We start from the raw sequence: 20,213 nt of genomic DNA, 5'->3' as shown, positions 1-20,213 counted from the left end.
TGGCTTGGCCCATGATCTCCCAGGCCCAGATGTTGCAGCTTCTGCATAGTAATGTAACTTCAGGGGGAGGAGCGGGGTGTGGTTTGCTGTGATGACCACGGCCAGGTCAAGCAGGGCATCATGGAGGAAAGGATCCCTCTGGAACATCTTTGGCTGAGACCGGATCCTGGCTGGGATCCCAGCAGTTGTATTTTCTTTTTTTACATTTTTCTTTTTTGTAATTTATTTTTTTATTGAAGTTTATCATCAAACAAACATTTCCATAAGATGTATTTCAGACATTGTACATATATATCATATAATCATATATATCACAAATCTCCACAAAGTATTTATCTGAGGTATACACTTATAGAAAAGAGTGGAAAGAAAAAACAAGCAAAAGGAAAGAACTATGTACAAGTAGGGAGTGATGTATTTTTTTTACAACAAATTCATTGATTTGTGAGAATAAAATCTGGCCTATGAGGCATTATGTAGTTAAACCATTTTTCCCAGTATGAATCAAATTGTTCAAGCTTATGATTAACAGATGCTGTTATCTTCTCCATTTTGTAAATGTCCATTGTAATTTCCATCCATGTATTTAAAGTTGGGCTTTCCTGTGATAACCATTTCCTAGTAAGAGTCTTTTTACCAGCCACCAACAGTATATTAATTAAATATTTATCTCTTTTCAACCATTCTTGAGGTATATATCCAAAATATATGGTCTTACTCTCTAAGGGTATTTCACATTTAAAGATGTCTTGTAGGGCATTGTGTATCCCCCTCCAATAGTTTTTGATAACAGGGCAGTCCCAAAAATATGATAATGATTTGCATTTTGATTTCCACAATTTCTCCAGCAAACAGGCATGTCAATTTACATGTGGTCAAGAAATCTCCCCCACATCCTCTATACCTAGGTCTTTCAATATCTGATAGGTTTCATTGAGATTCCCCTTATTCTTCTAAACTCCAGCAGTAACAGGCCTAGAGAAATCAAATATGCATCTCCAAATCTCATTGAAGGAAATTCCCTCTTGGTTGACTTGGCCAGTGAAAATATGTCTTGATATGTAAAACCTTGCAACTAATTGATCTGCCAATTTTATCTGACTGGGCGGTTCATTAGTTACGTGGATACCATCTCTTATTTCCTAACGTCCATTGTGGAAGTTTCCAATATCCCAATACTTTTCCAACAGATGTACTGTCATTGGAAATATACTGTACCAGAAATCAAACTTCCAGTCGCTCTGATTCTCCCAGTTTTTCCTGGGTTCTTGTCATAAAAAAAGATTTTGTTTACATGGTTAGAGTCTGTTTCTTCAAATGAGGAGTGTTCTCACATCAGGGAGGGAAATGGGGAACTAGTGATGAGCTGAAGTTCATTATTAAATCACAGGTTGCAAATTATCTTACTCAGTTTCAGGTTGCTGCCGGGGAGAGGATGGGGCCGGTGACAATGGAATGGAGTTAGCAGCTGCCCAACTTAACTTCCACTCTCAGAACAACAAAGCTGATCCTGTTCTTCCACAGAACTGGAGACTCTCATCTCTGGTAAATCTCTGCAGCCCCTTCCATGACCATGGTCCGGTTCATTTCATCCCTCACAAAGAGGTACAGGTAAGAATTGAAAGTGCTAATTAATGGCTTTGGGGCATTTGTTATGATTATTGAGTAACTCCCACACAAATCCATTTGTAAACCAACATATTAGGGACATAGCCTTATCAGCACTGACCACTGAACATCATTTAATAACTCACAAATGATTCGAAGATGAGTTATCCTCTTTTTATAGACAGGCACAGATGAGGTGGTTGAGAGTTTCCTCACAGGGGTACAAAACCGGGAAGGAACTGAAAAGTATTTTGACATAGCGCATTGCAGGTGAACTTAAATGTCAAATGCAGAAGTTATCTAAACCACAAAAATGATTTGGTATTTCAGACAGAAACCTGTCTATTTGTGTCAATAACTGAGAAATACTTTTAGCTGTCTGACAACAAAATTAAATCTCTAAATGGAATTCCAACAACACACACAAAATGCTGGTGGAACACAGCAGGCCAGGCAGCATCTATAGGGAGAAGCACTGTCGACGTTTCGGGCCGAGACCCTTCATCAGGACTAACTGAAAGGAAAGATAGTAAGAGATTTGAAAGTAGTGGGGGGAGGGGAAATGCAAAATGATAGGAGAAGACCGGAGGGGGTGGGATGAATCTGAGAGCTGGAAAGGTGATTGGCAAAAGGGATACAGAGTTGGTGAAGGGAAAGGATCATGAGACGGGAGGCCTAGGGAGAAAGAAAGGGGGAGGGGGAGCACCAGAGGGAGATGGAGAACAGGCTGAGTGATGGGCAGAGAGAGAGAGAAAAAAAAGGAGGGGGGAGCAAAACTAAATATATCAGGGATGGGGTAAGGAGGGGAGGAGTGGCATTAATGGAAGTTAGAGAAGTCAATGTTCATGCCATCAGGTTGGAGGCTACCCAGCCGGTATATAAAGTGTTGTTCCTCCAACCTGAGTGTGGTTTCATTTTGACAATAGAGGAGGCCATGGATAGACATATCAGAATGGGAATGGGACGTGGAATTAAAATGTGTGGCCACTGGGAGATCCTGCTTTCTCTGGCGGACCGAGCATAGGTGTTCAGCGAAACGGTCTCCCAGTCTGCGTCGGGTCTCACCAATATATAAAAGGCCACACCGGGAGCACCGGACGCAGTATACCACACCAGCCGACTCTCAGGTGAAGTGTCACCTCACCTGGAAGGACTGTCTGGGGCCCTGAATGGTGGTGAAGGAGGAATTGTAAGGGCAGGTGTAGCACTTGTTCTGCTTACAAGGATAAGTGCCTGGAGGGAGATCGGTGGGAAGGGATGGGGGGGACGAGTGGACAAGGGAGTCACGTAGGGAGCGATCCCTGCTGAAAGCAGATGGGGGGGGGGTGAGGGAAAGATGTGCTTGGTAGTGGGATCCCGTTGAAGGTGGCGGAAGTTACGGAGTAATGCCCCTCCTCCCCTCCTTTCCCCATCCCTGATATATTTAGTTTTTCTCCCCCCTCCTTTTTTCCCTCTCTTTCAGCCCATCACTCTGCCTGTTCTCCATCTCCCTCTGGTGCTCCCCCTCCCCCTTTCTTTCTCCTGAGGCCTCCCGTCCCATGATCTTTTCCCTTCTCCAGCTCTGTACCACTTTCGCCAATCACTTTTCCAGCTCTCAGCTTCATCCCACTCCCTCCGGTCTTCTCCTATCATTTTGAATTTCCCCCTCCCCCCACTACTTTCAAATCTCTTAGTATCTCTCCTTTCAGTTAGTCCTGACAAAGGGTCTCAGCCCGAAATGTCAACAGTGCTTCTCCCTATAGATGCTGCCTGGCCTGCTGCATTCCACCAGCATTTTGTGTGTGTTGTTTCAATTTCCAGCATTTGCAGATTTCCTCGTGTTTGCTCTTTAAATGGAATTCCATATAGTTGGCTTTGTCTTGAAGTAACTGTACCTGTCAACAGGATTATCATTTTCTTTCTGGGTAGTTCTTGGGTCTTTCTGTCATGTCTCTTTTTTTTACATCTGTTCTTAAAATAAATTTGACTCTATTGGTGCTTCTGCGCTCCAGCTTCTTGTACATGTTTTGATTTCCCCAGTTACTATCGCCCTCCCATCTCTGGCAATTCTATAACCAGTTAGACACTTAATATTTCAAAAAATAATAAAAAAAGATAAAGCCGTAAACACTCACAGGGACAGGCATCACACGTGGAAAGCAAAGGCACTTGAAATGATTCTCTAGTTTTATCTCAGACTTGCAGCATCTGCAGTTTTCTGATTTCCAGTTACTTTGTGCACCTTTACTTTTCCCCAGCGTGCTTCAGGAACTTACTTGCCATTTAGGCCAGGTCTGGGTTCAACCATATGAATCTTCATCAGGGCTCAGAGACTGGGAATGCATTCACTTCCATAGGGTCACCATGGAACTCGAAGAAAACACTCACCTTTGCCTCTCTACCACCAACCATCTCTCAAACCTCTCTTTCAACAAAGTCCAAGGATCTCAATGTTTACCTTGTCATTACAGTTGAATCAATGTATTAGATGCCTCCATTTCTTCTTCCCAGCATTTGCCCAGGCTCCCCACAGCCTAGAAACTGAGAGCTATGATTTTCTCTCTTTACATATGCCAGCTGAATGCTTATGTCTCAAATGAACAGTGTTACAACTTGAGGTAACACCAAAAAAAGAATCAATGATTTGCTGTGAGCATGAAGAGATTTTTATTATTTTCTATTTAGAGATAGAGAGCAGTATAGATCTTTCTGGCCCTTCATGTCACACTGTACAGCTTCCCCCAAGTTAACCATAGTGGGACAATTTACAACAACCAATGAACCTACTAATCTGTATGTCTTTGGACCCTGAGAGGTGTTACAAATGTGAAGCAACTCTGAGGGGCCGAAGGGTACAAAGTCGCCCCCTCCTTTTTGAGAATCACAAGATCTCTATTATTTCGGGTCTGAGACCCAGGAAATGAGAGAGAGACATCCAGAATACACAAGGTTTGGAATGTGTCCTGACATCAGCAGAACGGAATCACTGATAAAATGCCATTGTCTCTTGGGGAAGGAATTGTGTATTGAGTACTGTACTGTTCATTGAAACCCCTCAGGGGACAACCAGAGTGGTCTGGTTGAGGGATTGCATCATCCCAACCTGATTGACATCTGAGACCCCGTGAGTAAGGATAAAAGAGGGGTCTGGGGAACAACCCCTTTAGGCACACCAGGAGAAATGCTAGAAATCCCGTGACAGCATTTTATAGCAAAAGCCGGTGGGGGCTCGTGTGCGTCTTCCCTTGCCTGGGTGGCGGGCTCACCACAGAAGAACGGTTTAGCTAAAGGAGAGGCCACACTTGAACGGCCACGGCAACGAGACACCTGACGGATCGAAATCATAAAGGTTGGAAAAACCCATAGCGGTAAATGTTGCCATGATATCTATCTATCTCTCCCTCTCTCTCTCTCTCTCTCCCCCCCCCCCCCCAAAGTGCCACACAGCGAAAACCAAAAGATGGCAGCTTGTGGAACTGGAGTGAACTTTATATTTCCATCGGACAACACATTATCCCCTAGACAACGATAGAGCTTATTTCTTATTGATTATTATTATACCCACACTTTTAGATTTAGTATTGATGACGTATATTATCTGTATATTTGCATTGATATTATTTTTGTGTATTTTTACTAATAAATACTGTTAAAAATAGTATCATCAGACTTCAACGGACGTCTCCATCTTTGCTGGTAAGTGACCCAGTTACGGGGTTCGTAACAACGTGGGACCTCGTCTCGGGATTTGATACCAAATTGGAGGGCCAGTAAATCGGGCTTTTCAGTCCAAACTTGGATCTGGTTGCACGGGTAACCAGACGGGAAACCAGCAAAGATGGACGTAGATGAATTTATAAAAAACCTGACTCTGGAGGCGCTAGAGCCTGCCACAAAGTCAGACTTGATAAATATTGCAAAAGGACTATATCTCGCAGAGGTGAGGTTGTCAATGAAAAAGCTGGAGGTGCGGAGGGCCATAACTCAGTATTATATTGTGAAGAATGTGTTTTCGGCTGAGGTATTGGAAAATATCCCTGACAAGGTACCAGCTAGTGGGACGGCTCAGTTAGAGTTGGAGAAATTGAGGCTGGACACGGAACAGAGGAAAAGGGAGTATGAGCTCCAGCTAAAGGAGTTAGAGGTGAAAAGGGAGAAGGAAAGAGCTGAAAAAGAGCAGGAAAGAGCTGAAAAGCAGAGGGAGCATGAAATTAAGTTAAAACAGCTGGAAGCAGCTGAAAAGGAGAAGGAAAGAGCTGAAAAGGAGAAGGAAAGAGTTGAAAAGGAAAGGGAGAAGGAGAAACAGAGGCAACATGAGATGGACATGGAGAAGTTAAGGCAAGAGCGAAGAGCTCAAGGGCCAGACCGAGAGGAGAGATTTAATGTTAGTAGGGAGTTTAGGTTAGTACCTCCGTTCAAGGAGACGGATGTTGATAGTTATTTCTTGCATTTTGAAAAGGTGGCAGTGAGTCAGAAGTGTCCCACAGATCAGTGGGTGGCGTTGTTACAAAGTGTGTTAAAAGGGAAGGCACAACGGGCATATGCGGCGTTGTCCATGGAGGAGGAGTCTGAGAATTATGAAGAAGTAAAAGAGGCCATTCTTCGGACCTAGGAATTGGTACCTGAGGCCTATAGACAAAAGTTCAGAAATTTAAAGAAAGTGTGGAATCAGACGTATGCAGAGTTTGCCTATGAGAAGGGTGTGCTCTTGGATCGTTGGTGTGCAGCAGAAATGGTGGAAGAAGATTTTTGGCGTCTCAGGGAGTTAATTCTGATTGAGGAATTTAAAGGTTGTGTTTCGGATAATATCCAGATGTATTTGAATGAGAAGCCGAATAAGTCCATATCTGAATTTGCTAGGTTTGCAGATGAATATGCTCTAACCCACAAGACAAAGTTTTCCTTGAATAAGAGTTACCAGAAAGACCGTGGGAATGGTAGAGAAAGCCCGCCGGCTGAGGCAGAGATCCAGCTGGGAGCTAGTGGTAAAATTAAGGAGGAGGAAAGGCAAGACGGCAGGAGGGGTCCTGGCTTGACCTGTTTTAATTGTGGAAAGGTGGGTCATATTGCATCTAAGTGCCTTGCTCCGAGGAAGGAGACAGGAAAAGGGAAAGCAGCAGTCCCTACAGGATGTATTGTGGTGATCAGTAAATCGATGAAAAAGCCCCAGGTAGACAGAATACGAGAGGGGCCTGAGAAATTTATTTCAGAAGGAACCGTGTCTGTGAAAGAGGGAGACACACCAGTTCCAGTGCGGATCTGGAGAGACACTGGAGCTGAGCTGTCATTGATTCGCAGTAAGGTACTAGATTTTGATCCCAAGACTGGAGAGGTGGCTTTGAGAGGCATAGGAAAAGGGACAGAAGCTGTGCCTTTGCATAGGATCATTATAAATTGTGAGCTGGTATCTGGACCAGTTGAAATAGGGGTGCGATCAGAATTTCCGAGAACTGACGTAGTCATCTTTCTGGGTAACGATTTAGCTGGTGGTGAAGTTTGGTCGGCCATGGAGCTGACGAGCCAGCCTGTAAGTGTTGAGGACCCACCTCTAGATTCCAAGATGTATCCCGCATGCACGACCACTCGCAGCACGTCGAGAAAGGCAGCTGAGAAAGAGGCCAGTATCGATTTGGCTGAGACGTTTTTACTGACCCTGTACCAAGAGGGGTTAGAGGGTGGTAAAATGGAGAATCGGGAGGTGAAAGAAAGTAAGGGAGAGGAGGTAGACCTGCCCTTAGCCAGGAGGAAATTTATAGAGGCACGGAGTAAAAATGAGAAACAGATAAGGCTGTTAGAAGGTCCAGGGTTGGACATGGATGGTCTGTCTGGTTTGGCAGAACTGCTTGAAGAAGTTGAAAATTGTAAAGGTTTTCCCGATAATGAAATGAGGGCAGTCCGAGATGAAAAGGATGCCATTACCTTGAAGAAGTCTGCTGGGTTGGCAGATGAGGTTGTTTCAGCCCGCGGGTTTGAGTTTACTCCGGAAGGGAGTTGCCCAGAGAGGAACTGGGAGGATCAGGGGAACTTAGAATTTGAAAAGGGGACGGGTATTGAAAGCCTGGAAGAGGCAGATGTTCCGTTTGAGTGTGTTCAAGATGTGGATGCACGTGGCACTGAACCTAGTAATGAAACTCAGGAAAAGTCTGAGGTATTTGATTCAGTTAAAAAGGAATGCAGTCCTTGTGGGTCAGATGGACTTGGTTCAGTGAAGAAAGGGTTAACCTTGGTACTAGTGGGAAGTGAGAATTCCCAGTTGTTTGTGTTCGAAGGTGTGTTACAAGTTAGTGAGGAGATAAAAGGTGGTGAGGTAGATATTATTATTGAAGGAAAAGGGAAAAGTGCAGTTCCTAAATTGAATGAAGAAAATTTAAAGTCTGGATTAGTGTCAGAAGCAGTAACCAGGCTGAAGGGACAATGGCTTGTTAACATGGTGCCTGTGAATCAATTACAGGTTGATTTGGAATGTAAAGGTGCCCCACACGCTATTGTTATTCAAGGGTGTGCTGTGAAGAGGCAGAATTTGAAATGCTGTTTGGACAAAGAGGGATCGCTTGCAGATCTTAAATTGAAAACTAATAGAATGAAGGGTCCTGAAAATAAAATTAATGACTTGCTTAAACATAAAGAATTGTGTGGAAATTTGGCAAATGGGCTAAGTTTGGAAAACATTGTTGATAAAATAACTCCTATGAAAGGAGCATGCAAAAGCCTATTCCACACTGGTGCACAAGCTAACCACGTGGGAGTTAACTGGAAAAGGAGCGAGGGTTGACGGGATGCCACTTTAAATAACAGGATCGGGTTTTACGGGATTTCGACAAAGCATGTAACTAATAAAGACAACCCCATGGAAGATTGACTGTTAAGTTTGAAAGTAAAATAAAGATTAGTCTTTGCATGAACTTTTGTAATGTACACGTAAGCTAAGATCACAACTCTTTAGTTTTTGTTTGCTGAAGAAAAGGAATAAAAATAGGTGGTTATTAAATTGGAGTCTGATGCTACAAGAATTTATTAAGGTACAAGATGCTACAAGAATTTATTAAGATATTAAAGGAAGTGACAATGTAATGACTAACTGTTTAGATGCTGAATTGAATGTATAACTGTATTACTCTGCAGTGAAAAAAAAACTCTTTTGTATTGTGTTAGATTCTGAAATCCTGTAAGACTCTGTATTAATTAATTTTACCTGTGGCAAAAATCCTAGAAGGAAGGGGGTGTTACGAAAGTGAAGCAACTCTGAGGGGCCGAAGGGTACAAAGTCGCCCCCTCCTTTTTGAGAATCGCAAGATCGCTATTATTTCGGGTCTGAGACCCAGGAAATGAGAGAGAGACACCCAGAATACACAAGGTTTGGAATGTGTCCTGACATCAGCGGAATGGAACCACTGATAACTGCCATTGTCTCTTGGAGAAGGAATTGTGTATTGAGTACTGTACTGTTCATTGAAACCCCTCAGGGGACAACCAGAGTGGGCTGGTTGAGGGATTGCATCATCCCAACCTGACTGACATCTGAGACCCCGTGAGTAAGGATAAAAGAGGGTCTGGGGAACAACCCTTTTAGGCGCACCAGGAGAAACACTAGAAATCCCGTGACAGCATTTTATAGCAAAAGCCGGTGGGGGCTCGTGTGTGTCCTCCCTTGCCTGGGTGGCGGGCTCATCACGGAAGAACGGTTTAGCTAAAGGAGAGGTCACAATTGAACGGCCACGGCAACGAGACACCTGATGGATCAAAATCATAAAGGAAGGTTGGAAAAACCCATAGTAGTAAATGTTCCCATGATCTCTCTCTCTCTCTGTCTCTCTCTCTCTCTAACAAAGTGCCACACAGCAAAAACCAAAAGACGGCAGCTTGTGGAACTGCAGCGAACTTTATATTTCCATCGGACAACACATTATCCCCTAGACAACGATAGAGCTTATTTCTTATTGATTATTATTAGACCCACACTTTTAGATTTAGTATTGACGACATATGCTATCTGTATATTTGCATTGATATTATTTTTGTGTATTTTTACTAATAAATACTGTTAAAAATAGTACCATCAAACTTCAACTGACGTCTCTATCTTTGCTGGTAAGTGACCCAGTTACGGGGTTCGTAACAGAGGAAACTAGAGCACCTGAAGAAATCTCACACATTCCACGGGCAGGACATACAAACCCCTTACAGGGGATGCCAGGATTGAACTCGAAACTCAGGTGCCCCAAGCTGTAACAGTGCCGTGCTAACAGCTACACCACCACAGCGCACTGTAAACAAAGATATACGGATGTACTATAGATCCTTGTTTACAGATAGCACCAAGCTCTGAGGTGCACTTCTGTGAAAGAAATTTCATGTTCCAACATTAGATTTTTGAGGTTTGAGGTCGCGCGCTACTGAGTTTAGTCTGAGGCCAAACAGTAAAGTTTTTAACAAATAACGAAAAATAATGATGTACTGACACTCACCCTGGAGACACTGCCTCCTGATATGCAGGTGCACCTCTGACACCAGTTCTCTTTACTTCAGGAAATAAATGTGGAAACAAAAGTTAGGTCTGGTTTTTCTTGAGACAGCCTTCTGAAAATAATTAACTTCCTGATCCACTGGATAGTTTGTCTGAGTTGGGTTGGATTAAATTCATTTGCATAACTAACAAAAATATTCAAATCTCCTAACTAATTCAGTACAATTGAATGTTATCTCACAAAATTAAGTAAACGTTGTGAATATATTTCCATAAGCCCATAAGATATAGAAGCAGATTAGACAATTTGGCCCATCGAGTCTGCTCCACTATTTCATCATGGCTGATCCATTTTCCCTCTCTGCTCAAGTCTCCTGCCTTCTCCTCATATTCCTTGGTGCCCTGACTAATCAAGAATCTATCAACCTCTGCCTTAAATATACCCAATAACTTGGCCTCCCACACCCATCTGTGTCAATGATTTCCACAGATTTACCACTCTATGGCTAAAGAAATTCCTCCTCATCTCTGTTCTGAAAGGATACCTCTCTATTCTGAGGCTGTGTCCTCGTCCTCTGGTCTTAGACTCTCTCACCATAGAAAACATCCTCTCCACATCCACTCTATTAAGGCCTTTCAAAGTTTAATAGTTTTCTATTAGGGAACCCCTGATTCTTCTGAATTCCAGTGAGTAGACGCCCAGAGCCATTAAATACTCTTCAGATGACAGGCCTTTAAATCCCAGAATAATTTTCATGAACCTCCTTTGAACCATCCCCAATGTCAACACAACCTTTCTCAGATAAGGGGCCCAAAACTGCTCACAATACTCCGTGAGACCTCACAGTACTTTATAAAGCCTCAACATTATAACCTTCAACATCTCCCTGAGCAGGGCTATACCGTTCCAATGTGCTTCAAGGCCGCCACCATCGTCCCCATGCCGAAGAAGTCTTCAGTGTCCTGCCTAAATGACTACTGTCCCGTTGCACTTACATCCATCATCGTGAAGTGTTTCGAGAGGCTCGTCATGAGGCATATCAAGACCCTACTGCTTCCCTCACTGGACCCCCTGCAGTTTGCGTACTGTCCCAACCGCACAACAGATGACACCATTGCCACCACCCTCCACCTGGACTAAAAGACACATACGTTCGGATGCTGTTCATAGACTTCAGTTCAGCATTCAACACAATCATCCCTCAGAAACTGATTGGAAAGCTGAGCCTACTGGGCCGGAACACCTCCCTCTGCAACTGGATCCTAGACTTCCTGACTGGGACACCTCAGTCAGTCCGGATCAGGAGCAGCATCTCCAACACCATCACACTGAGCATGGGGGCTCCCCGGGGCTGTGTGCTCAGTCCACTGCTGTTCACTCTGCTGACCCACAACTGTGCTGCAACACACAGCTCGAACCACATCATCAAGTTCGCTGATGACATGACCGCGGTGGATGTCATCAGCAAGAATGATGAGTCAGCTTGAGAGGAGGTGCAGCAGCTAACGGACTGGTGCAGAGACAACAACCTGTCTCTTAATGTGAACAGAACAAAAGAGATGGTTGTTGACTTCAGGAGGGCATGGAGCGACCACTCCCCGCTGAACATCGACGGCTCCTCTGTAGAGATCGTTAAGAGCACCAAATTTCTTGGTGTTCACCTGACGGAGAATCTCACCTGGTCCCTCAACACCAGCTCCATAGCAAAGAAAGCCCAGCAGCGTCTCTACTTTCTGCGAAGGCTGAGGAAAGTCCATCTCCCACCCCCCATCCTCATCACATTCTACAGGGGTTGTATTGAGAGCATCCTGAGCAGCTGCATCACTGCCTGGTTTGGAAATTGCACCATCTCAGATCGCAAGACCCCGCAGCGGATAGTGAGGTCAGCTGAGAAGATCATCGGGGTCTCTCTTCCCGCCATCACGGACATTTACAGTACACGCTGAATCCACAAAGGAAACAGCATTATGAAGGACCCCATGCTCCCCTCATAAATCTCTTCTCCCTCCTGCCGTCTGGGAAAAGGCTCCGAAGCATTCGGGCTTTCATGACCAGACTATGTAACAGTTTATTCCCCCAAGCTATCAGACTCCTGAATACCCGAAGCCTGGACTGACACCTTGCCCTATTGTCCTGTTTATTATTTATTGTAATGCCTGCACTGTTTTTGTGCACTTTATGGAGTTCTGTGTAGGTCTGTAGTCTAGTGTAGCTTTCTCTGTGTTTTTTTTTTACGTAGTTCAGTCTAGTTTTTGTAATGTGTCATGTAACTCCCTGGTCTTGAAAAACGTTGTCTCATTTTTACTATGTACTGTACCAACAGTTATGGTTGAAATGACAGTAAAAGTGACTTGACTTGACTTGACCTTGCTTTTATACTCTGGTCCTCTTGAAATGAATGCAAACATTGTATTTGCCTTCCTCACCACCGACTCAACCTACAAATGAACCTCTAGGGAATCCTGCATAAGGACTCCCAAGTCCCCTTACACCTCAGATTTTTGAATTTTCTCTCCATTTAAAAATAGTCTATCCTTTTATTTCTTCTATCAAAGTGCATGACCATACACTTCCCGACACTATTCCATCTGCATTTCTTTGCCCATTCTCTCCATCTGTCTAAGTCGCTCTGTAGCTTTTCTGCTTCCTCAAAACTATCTGCTCTTCTACCTACCTGCGATTCATCCACAAACTTTGCAACAAAGCCATCAATTTCATCATCCAGATCATTGACATATAACATAAAAAGAAGCAGACCCAACATAGACCCCTGTGGAACACCACTAGTCACCAGCAGCCAACCAGAAAAGGCTCCATTTATTCCCACTCTTTGCCACATGCCTATCACCACCACTTTATCCATGCTGGTAACTTTCTTGTAACTTGTTAAGCAGCCTCATGTCTGGCACCTTCTCAAAGGTCTTCTGAAAAATCCAAGTACACAACATCCACCAATTCTCTTTTGTCTATCCTGCTTGTTGTTTCTTGAAAGAATTCCAACAGATTTGTCAGGCAAGATTTTCTCTTAAGGTAAGCATGCTGACTATGGCTTATTTTATCATGTGCCCCCAGGTACTCTGAAACCACATCCTTTACAATTGACTCCAACATCTTTCCAACCACTAAAGTCAGACTAACTGGCTTATAGTTTTCTTTCTTCTGTCTCTCTCCCTTCTTGAAGAGTGGAGTAACATTTGTAATTTTGCAACCTTCCGGAAACATGATTCTTGAAAGATCATGACTAATGCCTTCACAATCTCTTCAGCCATCTCTTTCACAACCCTGGGGTGTACACCACACCATCCTGGTGACTTATCTATCTTCAGAACATTCAGTTTCCAAAGAACCTTATTTCTAGTAAAGGCAACTTCACACACTTCTGCCCCTGACTCTTCAAAACTTCAGGCATACTCCCAGTGTCTTCAACAGTGAAGACTGATGCAAAATACTTATTCAGCTTGTCTGCCATTCCCTTGTCCCCTCTCCAGCATCATTTTCTTGTGGTCCAATATCTACTCTCACCTCTCTTTTACACTTTATGTATCTGATACTTCTGGTATCCTCTTCAATGTTATTGGCTAGTTTACCTTCATATTCCATCTATTCCTTCTTAATGACATTCTTAGTTGCCTTCCATTGGTTATTAAAAGCTTCTCAGTCCTCTAACTTCCCACCAATGTTTGCTCTATTATATGCCCTCTCTTTGGCTTTTACATTGGCTTTGACTTTTCTTGTTAGCCACAGTTGTGTCTTGTTGCCTTTAGAATACTTCTTCATCTTTGGGATACATACATCCTGCACCTTCCGAATTGCTCCCAGAAATTTCAGCCGTTGCTGCTCTGCCTTCAATCCTGTCAGTGTTCTTTTCCCATCAGTCCAGCTCCTCTCTCATGCCTCTATAAATTCCTTTACTATGACATAGATGGAAATAATTCTGTCTCTTGAGTTCATGCTGGCTTAAAGTCTACAAACAGCTTGTAAATTATTTTCCCTCAGTCTTCATCAAGTTTCCCAAGATGTTACAGAAAATAAAGAGCAAACATAAGTTAACTTACCTCTTGAATTTGTGCTGTCAATTAATTAAATCCTAATTGACTCTGCCTCAAACCCATTTTACCTCTGTACAGAAAATCTTGAAAACTCTCCCAACAAGTATTTTTCATTGTTAGAAGGATCCAGTTGCCCTTCTATTCACTAATATCTGAGTATTGCTTCTATTGTTTGAGTGCAGTATATATCAGATAATCCAGTACCCTCAATACCAGAGACCTGGAGGGCTACCTGTGTAGGAAGTGCTGCTCCTGACTGGCACTCTTAAAGAACTGGAGCTGGAGTTGGACTTGATTAGGATTGTCTAGGATACTGATGGAATCATAGTCAAGAGCTTTAAAGAGTTGGTCACACCTAAGTTCCAGGTTGCAGATAGTTGTGTGAGAACTGGGGGAAGTATGTAGAAAAGACTGACTGTCCATGGTGCCCTTGTGACCATTCCCCTCAACAATAAATATCCTTTGGATACTGCTTGTGGGGGAGAATCTTTCAAGGAGTAACAGAAGTAACAGGTTGGTGGCACTATGACTTATCTGAGGCTCGGCACATAAAGGTTAGGTAAGGCAGGATGATAGTGATAAGAGAATCAGTAGTTAGGAAGACAGACAACAGATTCTGTGGCCACAAATGAAACTCCAGGATGAGTTGTCTCCTGGGTGCCAGGGTCAAAGATGTCTCAACGGGGAGGGTGAGCATCCAGAGGTCATGATGCATGTTGATATCAATAACTTGGGTAGAAAGTGGGATGAGGTCCAGCACAGTGACTATAGGAAGTTAGGAGAGAATCTACAAAACAGGACCTCAAGGGCATTCCTGGATTACTCCAGGTGCCACGTGCTAGTGAGGGTAGGAATAGAAAGTCAGCTCAGAGGCAGGAGTAGCTGAGGAGCTGATGCAGGGAGCAGGTATTCAAGTTCTTGAATCATTGGAATTTAATCCTGGGTAGTGGTGATTTGTACTAGAGAGATGGGCTGCAATTTCCCTGGAGTGTGGTAACAAGGCTGGGAGATTTGCAAGGGATGACATGGTGGCAGCATGGTTAACGCAATGCAATTACAGCACCAGCCATAAGATCAGGGTTTGATTCCTGCCCCTGTCTGTAAGTAGTTTGTATGCCCTCACCATGACCATGTGGGCTTCCTCCAGTTACTCCGTCTCCTCAAATGTTCCAAATACGTATGGTTAGGGCTAGGATCAGTGAGTTGTGAGTTGGCACCAGGAGCATGGTGGCACCTGATTTAATTTGATGCAAATGACACATCTCACTGTATGTTTCGATGTATATGTGACAAATAAAGCTAATCTACTTCTCCTGAGAAATGTGTGTGTGTGTGTGTGTGTGTGTGTGTGTGTGTGTGTGTGTGTGTGTGTGTGTGTGTATGTATGTGTGTGTGTGTGTGTGTGAGTGTGTGTGTGTGTGTGTGTGTGTGTGTGTGTGTATGTATGTGTGTGTGTGTGTGTGTGTGTGAGTGTGTGTGTGTGTGTGTGTGTGTGTGAGTGTGTTGGGTGGGGGGCAGGGTTAGGGATGGAACCCTGAATGGCAGAGTGGCTGATGAGAAATCAGAAGATGATATGATGCCGGTGAGAGCAAGTTCAGTCATCATGATAGACAGGAGCACAGTAAAGGGAGAAGAAACACCGCTGGTTTAAACTGCATTTGTTTCAGTGTTGGAGGTAAGATTGATGAACTCAGGCCACAGATTGGCCAGAATACAAACATGGCTGAAGGAAGGGCAGGACTATCAGCTCCATATTCTAAGATACAAATGCTACAGGTGTGACCAAGGTCCAGGTAGCAAGGGAGGAGAGAAGTTCCTTCTTGGTGAAAGAGGACATAACAATGGTCCTTACAGAAGATAATTTTTTGGGATCATTCAGTGAGGCCATACGAGTAGAACTTAGAAGATGCCGAAACAAGAAGTGGACAGTCCCTCTGATAGGACTGTATATGGTTCCCTCGCACCCAATGGTCAGTAGGAAAAATAGTCCATATTTTTCCCTGGCAGGCTCCATGAACATTCTGCACATAAACTGGTTTCCCCTATAGTCCAGGTCTGGGTTCAAGCAATTCAAGCTTCATCAGGACTCTCAGTTTGAGAATATGTTCTCTTTCATAGGGTTACAATGGAACTCAAAGAAACCTCTACCTTTGCCTCTCCACTGCCAACCATCTCTCAAGCCTCAGATTCCTTTTTCTGGTGTCCAAGAAACACAACGTTTACCTTGTAACTATGATTGAATCCATCCATTCAATGTCACAACTGGGCGTCATTTTTTATAAAAAGAAGATTTTTTTCAGTTAACATGTGGATGGTATTTTCTCCGTGTCACCTCATGGTATGCAGTGTTCCTTGGCTTGTTTAACTTTTATGTCTAATTGTTTCTCTTTGGACTAGCTCTGTTTTCCCACTTTGTCTGATTTGGTACCATGGGGATTGTTAAGTTCTATTTGTATTTATCATTTTATTCCATTTGGGCTAATTAAATTAGCATGGGAGTAGTGTTGCAACAAAACGTCATTGTAGTTATTGCCTTTGGAGGTAATTTCTTTGTCTGGACTCCAGGGCTGTCTGACTGGTCATGAATTCCTACGTGTACAACAGGGGAGCGTGCCAACCCCTCTCTGCTTAGTCACTGTGGATCCTTGTCTGTTGAAACTCTGATCGAGTTCTTCTGTGTATCATGAGTGATTTCAGTTCTTCAATATTCTGTATAGTTTACCTGAGTTCTCATGGGTTTTGCTGGTTAACTTCTGTAATAAATATTTTGTTTTGTTTGAAGGGGGATAGATAGAGTTGACGTGGATAGGCTTTTCCATTGAGAGTAGAGGAGATTCAAACAAAAGTACGTGAGTTGAGAGTTAGGGGGCAAAAGTTTAGGGGTAACTTGAAGGGGAATTTCTTTAACTCAGAGAGTGGTAGCTGTGTGGAACGAGCTTCCAGTAGAACTGGTAGAGGCAGGTTCGGTATTGTCATTTAAAGTAAAATTGGATAGGTATAGGGACAGGAAAGGAATGGAGGGTTATGGGCTGAGTGCAGGTTGGTGGGACTAGGTGAGAGTAAGCGTTCAGCACGGACTAGAAGGGCCGAGATGGCCTGTTTCCATGCTGTAATTGTTTTATGGTTATATGAATTGCTGAAGTCTCTGTGAGTCCTGTACTTGAGTTCACTGGTGACCCTGACATTTAATGCCTCCATTTCTTATTCCTGACCTTCACCCAGACCTGACTATCATTAGAATATCAACTAGCATATGGAATAGGAGGGAAATTGACCAACAACAGGCCATCATCGACAAACAGTGCCAGTGTGATTAGGCACTGCTTAAACACTGTCTATAAATGACAACTATTGTTGGCAGAGTTTCAGATAGTGATGAGGAGGCATACAGGAGTGAGATAGATGAGTTTGGTGGGTAGTATTGCAACAAAACGTCAGCAAGACCAAGTAATTGATAGTGGAGTTCAGGAAGAGGGAGTCGAGGGAACACACACCAGACCTCTTCGAAGGATCGGCAGTGGAAAGGGTGAGCATTTTCAAGTTCCTGGGAGTCAGCATCTCTGGGGATCTATCCCCTGGGCCCAACATACTGATGCAATTACACAAAAGGCACAGCAGTGGCTATATTTTACTTGTAGTTTGAGAAGATTTAGTATGTCATCAAAGACTCTCACAAATTTCTATAGATGTACCTTGGAGAGCATTGTAACTGGTTACATATATATAAAAATTATAGTTTTTTATTAGTACTATGTATTGCAATGTACTGCCACCACAAAACACAAATTTCATGACATATGTCAATGATATTAAACCTGATTCTAATTCCGAATCATTAGCTCTGATTTTCTCTTTCTACATGTGCTAGCTGAATGCTTACATCTCAATTGCATGGTAATCTGTGTTACAACCTCAGAGTTGCACCAAAATATCAATGCCATGTTGAAAGAAAGAAGAGATATACGTCTCTGTTTACAGATAACACTAAGCTAGGCGAGATACAATATCAATCTTCCTGTGTAAAGGCTTGATATCAGATTTCTATGTTTGAGGTAATGTGTTATTGGGTTTAGTGTGAGATCAAACATTAACATTCTTAGCAAACAATGAAAAACAATAATATACTGTCATTTACCCTGGAGAAACTGCTTTCAGCTATGCAGGTATATCTCCAACACTTGCCCTCCTTAGCTCACCAAAATTATAGGAACAGACGTTAGGTGTGTTATTTCTGGACTAGCTGATTATGCTAATTTCTGGAGGCTTAATTCATTTGCACAATACACAAAAATATTCCTAATTAATAAAGCATAACTGAATTTTGTCTCAGGACATTAAGTACACGTTATGAGGGTCATATTTCTTTACAACATAGACAGAGGTCATCCTGTCCTTTGAGTCCATTCTGGCTCAAGGACCAAGCACACTCTCCTACAAACTTCTTATAAACGCTTCCCTTTACATCCTGATTGACTTTCCCTCATGTCATTAGTCACTTCTGGGATAGGTGCAATTTGGACAGCCAATTCGGCCACCAACCCACATGTCTTTGGGATCTTTGGTGGGAGAGTGGAAACAGGAACACCCAGAGGAAACCCACATAGTCATTGGAAGAACATGTAAACTCCAATTCAGGAATTAAGTTTCCAAGTAAAAGACCAATTATTGTCACAGTACATGTGGGATTCTGCAGACCTTTATGTGCTCTTCAATATGAAAAAAAATTCCTGAAATTATTTTTAAGTGTTACTGAAAATAAAGAGTAGGAGTAAGTTAATTTTCCTCTTGACTTTGTATTGTCAATTAATTAAATTTTAATTAACTCTACCTTCTCTCTTCTCGCTACTAGTATTATGCAGTAGGTGTGGAGCATTAGGGCACACCTGAATAGGTTCACCAACAGTTAACACAGTACTCTACAACCACCAGGCTTCTGAACCAGCACAGATAACTTCACTCACTTCAACGCTGAACTCATCGTACAGCCTACAGACTCACTTCCAAGGACTCTACAACGCGCTTTTTGCACAACTTGTCTTCTTTTGCACATTGATTGCTTATCAACCTTTGTTTATGTATAGTTTTTTTTAAAAATTCAATTGTATTTCCTTAATTTCCTATAAATAAATATCAAGATAGTGTATGTCAACATATATGTCATTTGATAATAAATTTTCTTTGCCTTTGACCTCAAGTTTACTCAATTACAGTTCCTGGCTGACTGCATTTAGGAACTGAGGCTGGAGTTGCAGATATGGGCAGACAAATGGCAGATGGAGTTTAAAGCAGATTGGACATAGTGTAAGTAGGATGGACTGGTATTTGGTTTGCTTTTTTGATTTGGGTTTTGGTTTGTTTAGCACAGCATTAAGGGCCAGATGGCCTGTTCCTGTACTATATTGTTCCATGTTCTACTTAGAATAATCCGGGATGCTGACCATACCATAGACAAGTCTTTTAGTTAAGTGGTTACATCTAAGTTGCCAGCTGCATGTAGCTGGTCTAGAGTGGGCACCATAGCAACATGTAAGTGCCCTTTAGGTAAGAATGTGGATGGTAAGGGTTAGAAGCATTAAACGTGGCCGACAGGACTAACTCTCTTGGCAACAGTCTTCATGGACAAGTTGGGCTGTTTGCATGCTGTATGACTCTACATTTATTGCTGAAAACTGGGAGATCTTCCTGCTTATTGAATATGAATCGTATTAATACAACAACACTGTGACAAGAGGCCTAGGCAAGGAAGTAATCAAGACTAGAATTAAGACATGATTTCAGGACTGAGATGAGAAGTGGGCTCTTGACTGGAAGCTAGACGGGAACCTGACAGATGCAAATCCTAAGTGCAATCGTAGAGTGAACCAAAGTTGAGCTGATGACTGAGTGTCAAACCCGAGTTCAGGTGCTCTTTAAATATCCAGATCTTGGCTCCAAAACATGGCCGCCTATTAGCGGAATGGAACAGAATCATTAAAGTGACGGCGCCAGCCATCCATAATCCATAGAATCAGAGCGTCTAAATCACAGAGGCTGGTGTGGTCGGGAGCGTACCATAACAGGACCCTTACACTACAGCCAACTCATAATGGCCCTGGCTGCTGAGGGTGACGTT

General features: G+C 43.0%; 1 long non-coding RNA gene across 1 annotated transcript in view; it reads right to left on the bottom strand.

Annotated features, from left to right (window-relative positions):
- The window catches only part of LOC140740958 (uncharacterized), a 41,826-nt gene extending 31,674 nt beyond the window's left edge, over positions 1-10,152 (bottom strand). The window contains exon 1 of the long non-coding RNA XR_012101971.1: positions 10,053-10,152. This is a non-coding gene — a long non-coding RNA (uncharacterized lncRNA). The remainder of the gene's footprint in view (positions 1-10,052) is intronic.
- Between the last annotated feature and the right edge of the window lie 10,061 nt (positions 10,153-20,213).

Source organism: Hemitrygon akajei, chromosome 17 (genome assembly GCF_048418815.1).
Source record: "Hemitrygon akajei chromosome 17, sHemAka1.3, whole genome shotgun sequence".
Lineage (NCBI taxonomy): Eukaryota > Metazoa > Chordata > Chondrichthyes > Myliobatiformes > Dasyatidae > Hemitrygon > Hemitrygon akajei.
Note: the sequence above shows the minus strand (reverse complement) of the source record. Positions and strands in the feature narration are given on the sequence as shown.